We start from the raw sequence: 11,369 nt of genomic DNA on the forward strand, positions 1-11,369 counted from the left end.
AGAAATCTTAGATGGCAGGAAGTCTGGTTGTATGCCAGATGCCAGGTACTCTTAAATGACTGATTGTTTTTCACCTGCACTCACCTAGTGCCTTGATTCTCCCCTGCTCCTACCGTCCTCAAAAATGAGTTGCTAGTTTGGCTCATGAGAAATTTAGAGAGATTAATTCTCTCTGGACTTACATGTGTGTGGGTGGTAGGAGGGTGGGAGAAAATAGGTGAAAACAGAAAAGAAAAGGGAAACAAAATAAAGTCTTTGGGAACTACAAAAGCTTCACTTCTGGCTGCAGGTTCAACCCTGGCATCAACCAGAGAATCAGTTTATTTATTTATTGTCCAGAACTGCTAAGAAGATATTACTGTGATTGGATTGAGTTATCTGCTCTGTTTGTATTCTCTGCTTAAAGGGCCAACTTAGCAGAGATAAGGCCAACAGAAGCGTCAGGAACCTTTCTGGATATTCTACAGCTTGAATAATTTATCCCTAGATTACTGGAAACAACTTGGGTTTAAAATTTAAACAAGTTAGTGGCTGCCACCTAAAAAGTAATAATGAAATAATTCATTCAGCAGACGCCGACCAAGTCGTCAGATGAAGTCATTTCCTTATTTAACAAATGCATGTTGACTGGGTGCCCTCTTCTTGTCCATGAGAAAACAATAACCAACAAAACAAAGTCGATGTCATCCCTCACAGTGCTTGAATTCCAGTGGAAGGAGATTAGTGTAAACATTGAACAGATAAATAGGATAATTTCAGAGCATGCTAAGTGATCTGTGGAAAATAAAAGAGACAGAAAGTGAATGGAAATGGAACTGGTTGAGACATGGCGGTCAGCTGCCACCTTCCCAAGGACACAGTGTCTGAAAGGAGAATTGAAGCTAAATCCCCAGCTCAGAGTTGGGTGAGTAGAGCCAAAAACTCATAAGTAATCTCACTTTCCAGCCAATCTCTATCATTAAAAAAATATTCTCTCCTTGCCTGTCCATCTCTCCAGAGCCTGGGTGAATTAGATTTTTATTAACTTTTTATTCCATATCTAGCCTAGCATTCAGAGCTGGATCAACGTCTGTTGGGTTCTGTGAAAGTCTGGGGCACAGCTTTCCAGGAAGGGAGAGTAGCAAAGGCCTGAGAGGAGAAGAAATTGACTCTGGGGAATAAAGTGAACTCGGTGTGTGAAGGTAAGGGTGACCATGGGTGAGCTGGAAGTCTTGTGCAGGGCCTGGTGCCTGATGCTCTGGCGGGCAGTTTGGGTCATATTCTAAGCTTAGAAAGTTTTACACAAGAGAGGTATCAGCATAAGCTGACTTATAAGTGGACAGGCTGGTGTGTAGACATTGACAGCAAGATGACAACGGTGGGAATCTCTCACCTTAAAAAGTCATGTTTGCACAGGAAAGAGAATCATCTGAACAAATGACCGTGCAGCAGGGGCATGATTCAAAACATGTCAAATGCATTTTCTAGAACAAAGATGCGGGGTGCACAATTGTGCATATGTACTGATAATTGGACATTGCAAGGAGTGAAAAGTTCAGTGAAATATCTGCATAGAGTGTACACAAAATGATGTGAATGGCACGGAAGTAGGCATGATTAACTCTGCCTGGGGATGAATAACAGAGTCTTACTAGACATGACATTCCCACTTCATCCTAAATAATGAGTAGGATTTTTCCAATTATATGGGGAGGGATGGAACTTTCAGACAGAGATGACAATGTTAACAAAGACCCAGCGACAGGGAAGTTCAGAAAATTAAGAAAAAAGTGATCTGAACGTTCTTTCTAGAAGATTCAATGATCAGGAGAATGGCTGGAGGAGATTGTGGAGAACTAAGCTGAGGTCCATTTATAACAGGCCTATTTGGTATTCTAAGGATTCTGGACAGTATTTGAAAGTACTGGGTTGCTCTTGAAGCTTTTTGGGCTGAAGAATAGCAGGCTACATACTGTATTTTTGAAGGACCACTCTGCTGGCTCTGTAGAGGCTAGATTCACAGGGATCAGAGTAGAGAAGGGGAACCCATTTGGCAGACTATATCCGTAGCACAAAAGAAACATAAGGAGACCCTAAGTGAGGGCACAGCAATGCAAAGCAGAGGAAGACAGGGAATGCAGAACCTTTCACCTGGTACAAATGCCATAGGTTAATAGCCAGTGACATAATTATTTACAGGTGAGTAAGACAGTGACAGAACAGTTATTTCCTTGCCTGAATGATCTCTGCTCCTGACAACTGCCCAGGTTATTGGGTACACGATGGCCAAACACGGTCATTTCTCACCAGGTAGGTGAGTCATGGTCTCCGATCAGGAGCATGCTTGAATACTCATGCTGAATATTACCTACCTTCTTTCAGTAATAGCCGATCTTTTATTATTTTTTTAGGATTGGATTCTCTATTTCTACTTACTGAATGGTCACTGAGGTCAGAGCTCTATGGGAATATCACATATTTGTGTGTGGTTTTATGGTTTGTAAAATGCTGTCATGACCATATCCTCAACCATCACAAGAATCTACGGTACGAGGTACGGAGAGGGAGAACCACCATGCTCATCTCATACACAATGAAACTAAAGCTCCAAGAGAGTAAGATATTTACATAAAATTATACAAGCACTTCACAGTAAAGCATTCCAATTCAGTGCTCCAGCTCAAAACCCAGATCATCCACTACATTCCACAGACTTTAAAATTAACTAGCAGGGGGTAGACTTGACCTCCAAAGGCAGTAGATACATACATCTGTACTTGCTCCTTTCCTCCTCCTGACAGATATCACAACCCTAACTCAACACTGTTTCCTACTGACCTTGGACTTCACCTGGATTGTGCTAACATGGTACACCTGGCAGCCACTGACAAATAATTGAGATTAGGTTTAAATAAAACTTATTCTCATCCTGGATCACATGATCTGTAAAGTCCATCCCAGCTTTAAGTTTTACAATTTTATATTTAATGTCGATGGCTCTAGATACTTGGTTTAATCCAATTAAAATCTGTTGGGAGCCTGCCTGTCCTAGGCACCCTTTATTCAACATGAGTAAAACATGTTTTAGAGCTTTGTGCTCACAGTCTGGTGGAGGTGATAGGCAGAGACCCAAGTAACTGAGGTCTAGTTTAGATGCCTAACAAAATGTTAGAAGAAAACAAGAGGTGGGAGTTGTTGTCCCTTGGGGAGAGAGATGGTTCTAGGTAAACACAGACCCGGCATTCTGGTGGACAATTTGGCTTCTCAGCAGAGCTTCAAGTAGAGGGAATAAAGGAGACATTTTTCAGCATTGACAACCACTTAAGAAAAGGCATCAATGCACAGTGAATTGGGTGTGGCAGACTAGAAACTTTCTGAGTATGGCCTTCTGTTCTGGACCCCATAGTGGCTGGATTGATGCTAAATAGAAATGCAATTCATGTATTGACTGAATCGTTTTTAAAAATACCAAGGCAAAAGAAGAAATAACATCTACCATTAGGAAACTTGCAGTTCAAATGGAGAGTGGAGAAATATTTTCGATATCAGAAAATTCTGATCTTAACTGCTCTGAGAAGTCATCCTCCCAAGATCTTAGGTTCAAAGGTTAGAAAATAGATTTATCTTAAGTGTCAGCTCTGGTTAATTGACAGCAGTGCTGAGGGGATGCTTTAAGACACAAATGGCTTGACGGATTAGCAGGGGCTGCCATGGGTGGGTGTCAAGTGGTATGTATCTGTCCAACCCAGATGAGTCCATCTGTAACATCCCTGTGTACTCTATGCTCCCATGATTCCTGCCACAGCCTTGGCACTGTAGCTTAACCCCAAAGCCAGCAGGGTGATAAGGTGAGGTTATTTATCCCACTTCAATAGGAAAAGAAGCATATACCATATTGGCAAGAGAAAAGGAAAATTCCTGGCTACTCTCTTTATTTTGAGATATTCTTGCCTCAACATCCTTAGCTCCTGGCTATCAGCCACGGTAAAATCAGCTCCTTCTGGTCCATTACAAATTAAATAATCATAACTGTATTCATCATGAAAACATACACAGAAGGGATGCATAAGCCAGCAATTAGTAACAAGGCTTCAAGCCTTTCATTGACTAACTCCAAGGGCCTCATGGTGACTATTTCACTCGAGACCATGAGTATCCAAGTTCCTGGCTCTGTGCTTCCAGAGTAATGATTCCTCGAGTGGTTGCACTGGGAGTAGTTTTCTGCCTAGCCTTGTTCCTGGCTCATAATATGATGTCTGATAATATTTGGAGAAGGAAGAGTGCCAACAGACCATTGTGCCGAACAACTTTTTAAGCACACAGAATATTTCTGGGCCAGTGCAAGGCACAGGAAGAAGTCTCTGTGAACACAATGTGTGCTTCCCTGCTTTCTGTGCATCTGAGAAAATGAGAGGTTGGGCTGGACTATGTCCAACAATGTATGAAATAGAATGTGACCAACCACAGACTTCTGCTTGGGTTTCTGGTCACAGAAGCAGGGTGATTTTTTTCAGGTGACACCCATTTGGATTACAGATTCAGAGAGGTTTCTGAAGTCAGGCTGGGAGTCTGTGGCCAATGTTGCCATTAGACATTCACTGTTCACATCTGCCTTGCAGTGCTTTCCCGGAGCTGCCCTCACCATTTCTCAAACACCACCCTCTTCCCCTTTTATCTGGAGCCTGATTCTTTTAGGGAGTTATGTAACATGCCCTCTAAGAAGTGTTCTCTGAAGAGACCACCACAGCCTCCACTTAATGCCACCAGCTCTTGACACATATTTTTTCGCAGCATGCTTGTATCAGGAGGCAGGAAATCCAAATGTGATCACGCATATCACACAATGTTGCCTGATGCTGTCCATGCACAATGGCTGTGTCGCCATTTTGTTTTTGTTTACTGCAATTTGTTTTGCTTCCATCAGCTATTTTCTTCTGGATGTTTATTTAGTGCCTAATCAGTGTAACCAAGCCCTATGCCTTGGGGTAAATGGGGAAAGATTAAAACTAGGGTGCATCTTTTCTCTTTGTACACTCACAGTTCTACTAGTTTACTACAGAGTTGTTTAAATCTACCCCATCATCTGTCCGAATGGGGGCTTAATGATTAGTTGTTGATTTAATCTTCTCTATGCAGTTGGGAAAAATAAGGCAGAGAGAGGGAAAATGACACACCCAAGGACACATAGCTTCTTTAGGCAAAGTTGAGTTCTGATTCCCAGTTCAGAGGTTCTTAGATATATCCCTGGCAATGCTCAGCACTGCACCAGGAAGAATAAGGAAGGGGTCATCAGGTAAGTGAAGGAGGGTAGCTAAGGAATTAGCTAGTCATTGATTTGCAGTATTTTCTCCTTCCTTCAATATGCATTCAAGGACTTCTTCTATTGGCAAAGCGTGAAAAATCCACAGTCACTGCCAACTGTCAGTCCCCTTCTTGGTAGGGAAGAGAGACACACACCCACGTTTATTTCCATACAGCTTAGAGTTTAGGTAAATGCCACAAATACAATAAATGTGTGAAGACTGGAGGGGTTAATAGCGCTTGGACATACGGGCAAGTTTCTTACAGCACAGTAGAGTACTTGGAGCAGCTTGGGTGGAAAGGCATTCCATGAAAGGGGACTAGTGGATGGAAAGATGTCTGGAAGACATCCAAATGTTCCTTTGCAGAATATGCCAGCACTCCTTACAGAAACAGCAAGGTACCCCTCTTGTGATCTATTGGAAGTCAGCCCTGATCTACCCTGTAGCCTATTCCTACAAAAAGCGGTCATTGGTTCTCTCGGTTTAAGTGGGTGCAGTTCTGGCCTTTACCACACGATGGCAGTGCAGGGCCACAAAAGGATTGAGCCAACCTCCGGAGTACTTTCGAAGGGTATGTTTGCAAAAAATGGCAGAAAAGAAGGGCGCCCCAGAGCGGAAGCCAGAGCTGCTGGACTGGCTTCTGGGGGAAGGTAGTCGTCTTTGAAGCTGGAAAAACAGGTATTTTCTTTCTAAATCTCTGGTCTGTTCATCATCTCAAGAGATAATTAGATGTGTTCTGAGGTGTAGACCGGAAAGAATGAAGCCCCTTTTGAGTCATAATTGGAGGACTTATCATGCCCCATCCCCCAGTTTCCTCAAATTTAGTCTCTGTGGGGACTGTGGCTATGGTGTCTTGTTGTCACACTGGGCAACAAAATGAGAGGAAATGGTAGAAAATGAAATAAATATGTGTCACCAGAGTCCCTAAGACAATATACAGCGAGGGAAAGCAGGTGTGAGACTGTGAGTGTGATTGTGTGTGAGGTCGTGCGTGTGGTCATGTGTGTGTGTTTGTGCAGTGGAGGCGACAGTTATAAAGGTGGTGGTGCTGGCATGGGCCACCATTTCTGGCGGTGTGGGGTGTGAGACAGAGACTGGGGAAGAGAAAGATGGGGAGAGCATGAGGGGGAATAAATATGAATTCCCAGAGACCCCTTGAGTTAGGGCAATTATTTGATTGGAGTCTCTGGCAAAGAGTGTGTTTCAGATTATATTTTTTTAACCCCTGTACTTCTCTGATCCCTTAATTTCCACCCCTCCCCCACATATTCTCTGCCTTGCCCTTTCTTGGTACTTAAAAAAAAAAAAACATTTTAATGTTTATTTATTTTTGAAAGACAACATGAGTGGGGGAGGGGCAGAGAGAGAGGGAGACACAGAATCTGAAGCAGGCTCCAGGCTCTGAGCTGTCAGCACAGAGCCCGACGTGGGGGAACTCACGAACCATGAGACCATGACCCAAGCCGAAGTTGTATGCTTAACAAACTGAGCCACCCAGGCGCCCCAGTGCCCTTTCTTCGGTCTTCGTAGCCATAATCTCCACCTTGCATCTTCTGTCATCCTTCTTTCCCACCCTCTTTTCTGTTAGTCTCAAACAGAAACTTGGTGGGGGAGAAAGGAGGATCAGGCCAGAAGCTTCGGTCCTCCAGANTCCAGGAGAAAGCCTGTGTCCCAGGAATGGAAGGGGGAGGTCGGGAGAACACCCAGGAGACAGGAGCGGGCAGAGCTGATGAAGCAGGCTGTTTGCATGTGGGGAAACTGTAGTTCTTTTTTTATTTTAAAAGGGCAGCATCTCTCAATTTTTAACTTACAATCAATTTCCAGAAATCGTTTATTTCTAAACATTGCCAGTCAAATCCCCCATTCCTTTCTGCTCTTACAGTCTGAATGAAATTGATTTGTGTTTTGTAATTTTAAAGAAATAATGTCTTTCTGGCTTGGAAATTCTGGGCGTGGGTTTTCCCTCATGTCCCTTTCTTCTGCACCCTCTGTCCCCAACTCTGTCGTCTACATCGGGGTGGGTCCCAAGGGTGGGGAGACAAGGCAATTGTTTTAATTTGCTTTTTTCTCCACTCCTGATGATTCGACATAAGAAACATTTTTTCCAGAAGTTGATATTAGTAAAGACCATTTTCAAAGAGATACAAGTAAGACAGGCTGTGTGGGCAGGATTCAAGAGAGAATGATGCACTGTGGGCTTTTTTTTTTTTATCATTATTATTTACTAACCTCTTATTCAAGGACTGAAGTGGAAGATTGACAAAACAACTCTTATCCCGTAATCAATTATAGCTGCAAGACAATAAATAGTGATTCGATGTTTTTTTCGTGTTCTGGGAAATAAGGATGCATCCACTATCCTTAAAGCTTAGGGCCTTTACACAGACCCTGGGTGGGCAGTCATAATTGGCATTTTTAATCCGATAATCTCTACGAGCTTGGCATAAATGAAGATACCAATCATAATCATAAAAACAATAATTTGCTTTGGTTTTAGCTGTTAGATTTTATAAAACAATGGCATGTACCTTCTGAGACTGAATTTTTCCAACTGCTCTATGAAGTAGTTACTATTTCCATTTTACTGATGAGGCGACTGAGGCTCAGAGAGCCCGTACTTGAAATTGTATTCCTCCCACTGCATCCATGCAGATCAAGGAGCATCTTAACATACCCCCTTTGCACAGACGTGAACACTACAGCTTAGTGAGATGGGCGGAGTTGAGATGGATACAAAGTGCCTGGAGACTACAGTAAGCATACAGAGTGGAGAATCCCTTTTTTCTTTTCTTTTCTTTTCTTTTTTTTTTTTTAATTGTAAGAACATTTAACATGAGATCTACCCTCTTAACACATTTGAAGTGTACAATACAGTATTGTTACCTACAGGCACAGTGATGTACAGCAGATCTCTAAAATTATTCATCCTATGTAACTGAAACGTTGCATCTTTTGAATAGCAGCTCCCCATGACCCCAGCCCCTGGAAACCACCTTTCTTTCCGCTGCCTCTATGTGTTTGACTATTTAGATGCCTCATGGAATTAGAATCATGCAGCACTTGTTCTTCTGTGACTGGCATATCTCACCTAGCATAATGTCTTCAAGGTTCATCCATGCTGTCGTGCAGTGCAGAATTTCCTTCCTTTTTAAGGCTTCAAAAAATTAAAAATAGAGCAACCATATGATCCAGCCATCCCACTTCTGACTATTTATCCAAAATAATTGAAATCAGGATCTCAAAGAGGCATCTGTACTCTCATGTTCACTGTAGCATTATCACATTAGCCAACATGTGGAAACAAGTTAAATGTCCATTGACAGATGAATGGATAAAGAAAACAAGGTATATACATACAATGGAAGAGTACTCATCCTTAAAACACAAATAGAGGAATTCCTTTTGGACCAGACCTTCTTTCAAGTTCTGACTTCACCATATTAAGTCAGAAGCCTTGGACATATTAATTGACCTCTCTGAACCATATAACTTCATCCATAAAATGGGAATGATGCTCTTTGGCTCTTAATAATTACACAGGTAAAGTGGTTAGTATTCCTTTGATACATGTAGTTGTCATTCTGCCAGCTAGGACCCATGGATCCATTCCTAGGTCCCATGTAAGTCATTATCAAATGAGAGAGAGAGATGGTATATTTATCTATTACTGCACAACAAATTAACTCAAAGCACAGCAGTTTAAAATAACAATAACTCACACAGTTTCTGTGGATCAGAATATCAGAAGAGGTTTACTGAGGTGGTTCTGGCTGAAGGTCTCTTGGAAGATTATAGTTAAGGCTTTTCCCTGGGCAGCTCTTATCTAAAGGATTGACTGGGGCTGCAGGGTTTGATTCCAAGGTGAATCAGTTGGCAGATTGAAGGGGACTGTTGCAGTGAGCCTCAGTTCCTAGCCATGTGGATATCTCCATAGAGCTTTTGCCCTTCTTCACAATATGGTGGCCCCCTTCCCCTAGAGAGCATTATCTAATGATACACAAGAACAAAGTGGAGCCGACAGTGTCATTTCTGAGTAGCCTCAGAAGCCGCACTTTGCTATTTCTGCAAAATGATTTTCTACCATCATGGATTATCCTATATGGCAGCATGATGGCTGATGGATAGAATCTTCTGAGGCCATATTGAAAACTGGCTGCCACAGAGCTCCTTCCTAAAGACTTGGGACTAGTAGTTTTGTGTCAGGAATTGTTCTGGGGAGGCTTCAGCCCTTGTAGTTAAGTAATTATGATGAGATAGCTGTTATTAAACATCGCCTCCTAAACCAAAAGTTCAACTTCAGAAAGCACTGCATGAGCCTAGATGTAGTAGAAAGGGCGTAAAGCTGGCAAAGAAACTTCACAGACTGGGGCAGGGAGGCCAAGAGAATTTACATGACCAGCTGGTCTCCCGATTTCTAATCTGGGTTCCTTCTACATTGGGGACCTGGACATTCTAATCCCTGCACCGTGGCCTGGCANGGAATCTAGCTCCACCTGCCCAAGGCCATGATTCCCTGCCTCAGCTGGCCCTACCAAACATTAGGTATTTGTTGAATTTAAAGATTTCAGAGTGCCTCTGGGAGAGATTCTGACTCAAGAGGCTTGGGATAGGGGTGGGGGATTCATTTTTAACAACCATCCTAGGTGACTGGTACTATCAAATTCAGGGAGGCCTAAGGTACTTTAGTCAAGAGCTGACGGAGTCAGGAGATCTAAATCCCTCTCCCCATTACACCATATGTGCACTGAAATTGTTCACAACCCTGGATCTTTGGACACACAGTCTTTGCTAGCCTCGTGCATCCTCCATTCTCTGATGCCTGTGTTCCTGCCTAGTGTATGTGTGTTTCTGAGCTCATAATGCTTCTCCTCTGCACTGCCTGCATCAAATTAACAACCCACACAAACACACAGAGAATGTCCATGTGTTTTGTCTATTTGGACAGGCAGGGGGTTCCCTGGGTGTTTGGTGATAATTTTTTGGTTAAATTTTATATATATATATATACATATATATATGTATATACATACATTTTTTTTCTTTCATGTTTGAAAAAACAAATTGGCTTCTTTACAGTTGCCTCCTCTCTTTCTCTCTCTCCTCATTTCCTGCTGTAGAGACAAATCTCCTACTTTTTGTTTTGTTTTGTTTTGTTTTCTTTTAAGTCCCCAACACACATTTAATCAGTCTGCTTGCAAACCAACATTTTCAGACTAAATATTACATAGAGGGAAGAAGTGAGTGGGGAAGGGGATCCTTTGTTTAATCACAGAATATTTCCTTAGATTTCCACTGTTTGAGAGTGGCCTCTTAGATGTTAAAATGAGCACAGACATTCTGCAGAAAAATTGTGAGGTTTAGTTCTGACCCATTGTGTCTATGCTCTTATATTTATTGAGATCATATTGTATACTTATTTTTTTTAAGTAAACAGATAAAACTGATGTGGATACAACCCTCACCCAATCTAGTAGGGGAAAAGGAGGAGGGACTTTTTTGGTGCAAGGTTGAATGTAAACAGCCTTAGGAAAGTGAACTTAATGGGAAGCTCCAAGCAGTGAAGAACATTCCAGAGGACAGTCGACAGAAGTATAAAAGTTAAGGGCATGAGATTCTGAGGTCATATCCTAGGGTTCAAATCCCACCTCTGCCTTGTATTGGTTGTTTGATTTGGGGCAAGTCCATTAACCTCTCTGGGACTCAGTTGCCTCATCTGTAAAAATTGGGATAGTAATGATGCTCCTCTTAGGGCTGGCATGAGAATTCAGAGAGTTAATGCAAATAAAGCAACGGATTAGTATCTAGGATTTAGCATGGACTCAGAAAATGTCAGCTCTTCTTGAGCTGAGCCTTGAAGGATGGGTGAGACCTGGGTGTGTATAGATGGAGGTGGGTGGGGAGATCATTCTAGAGTAAGGCAATATAAGAAAAAACAAGCTTTGGGGGGATTACCAGGCATTTATGGGATTAGGGGAATTGCCTCGACTGGAAGCAAAAGGGGAGTGAGAAGCAGAAGGAGATCATCTGGAGAAGGATGTGCCAGGACCAAGTCCCCCCCCCCCCCCCTTTTTTTTTTTTTTTTTTGCG

The 11,369-nt window shown here is 42.4% G+C and overlaps 1 long non-coding RNA gene across 1 annotated transcript in view; it reads left to right on the forward strand.

The window, feature by feature from the left end:
* The first annotated feature begins 5,883 nt into the window (after positions 1 to 5,883).
* The window catches only part of LOC144236171 (uncharacterized), a 23,736-nt gene continuing 18,250 nt past the window's right edge, over positions 5,884 to 11,369 (forward strand). Inside the window, exon 1 of the long non-coding RNA XR_013336433.1 lies at positions 5,884 to 5,960. This is a non-coding gene — a long non-coding RNA (uncharacterized LOC144236171). The remainder of the gene's footprint in view (positions 5,961 to 11,369) is intronic.

The sequence above is a fragment of the Crocuta crocuta genome, unplaced genomic scaffold (genome assembly GCF_008692635.1).
Source record: "Crocuta crocuta isolate KB4526 unplaced genomic scaffold, BGI_CrCroc_1.0 scaffold95, whole genome shotgun sequence".
NCBI classification, from domain to species: domain Eukaryota; kingdom Metazoa; phylum Chordata; class Mammalia; order Carnivora; family Hyaenidae; genus Crocuta; species Crocuta crocuta.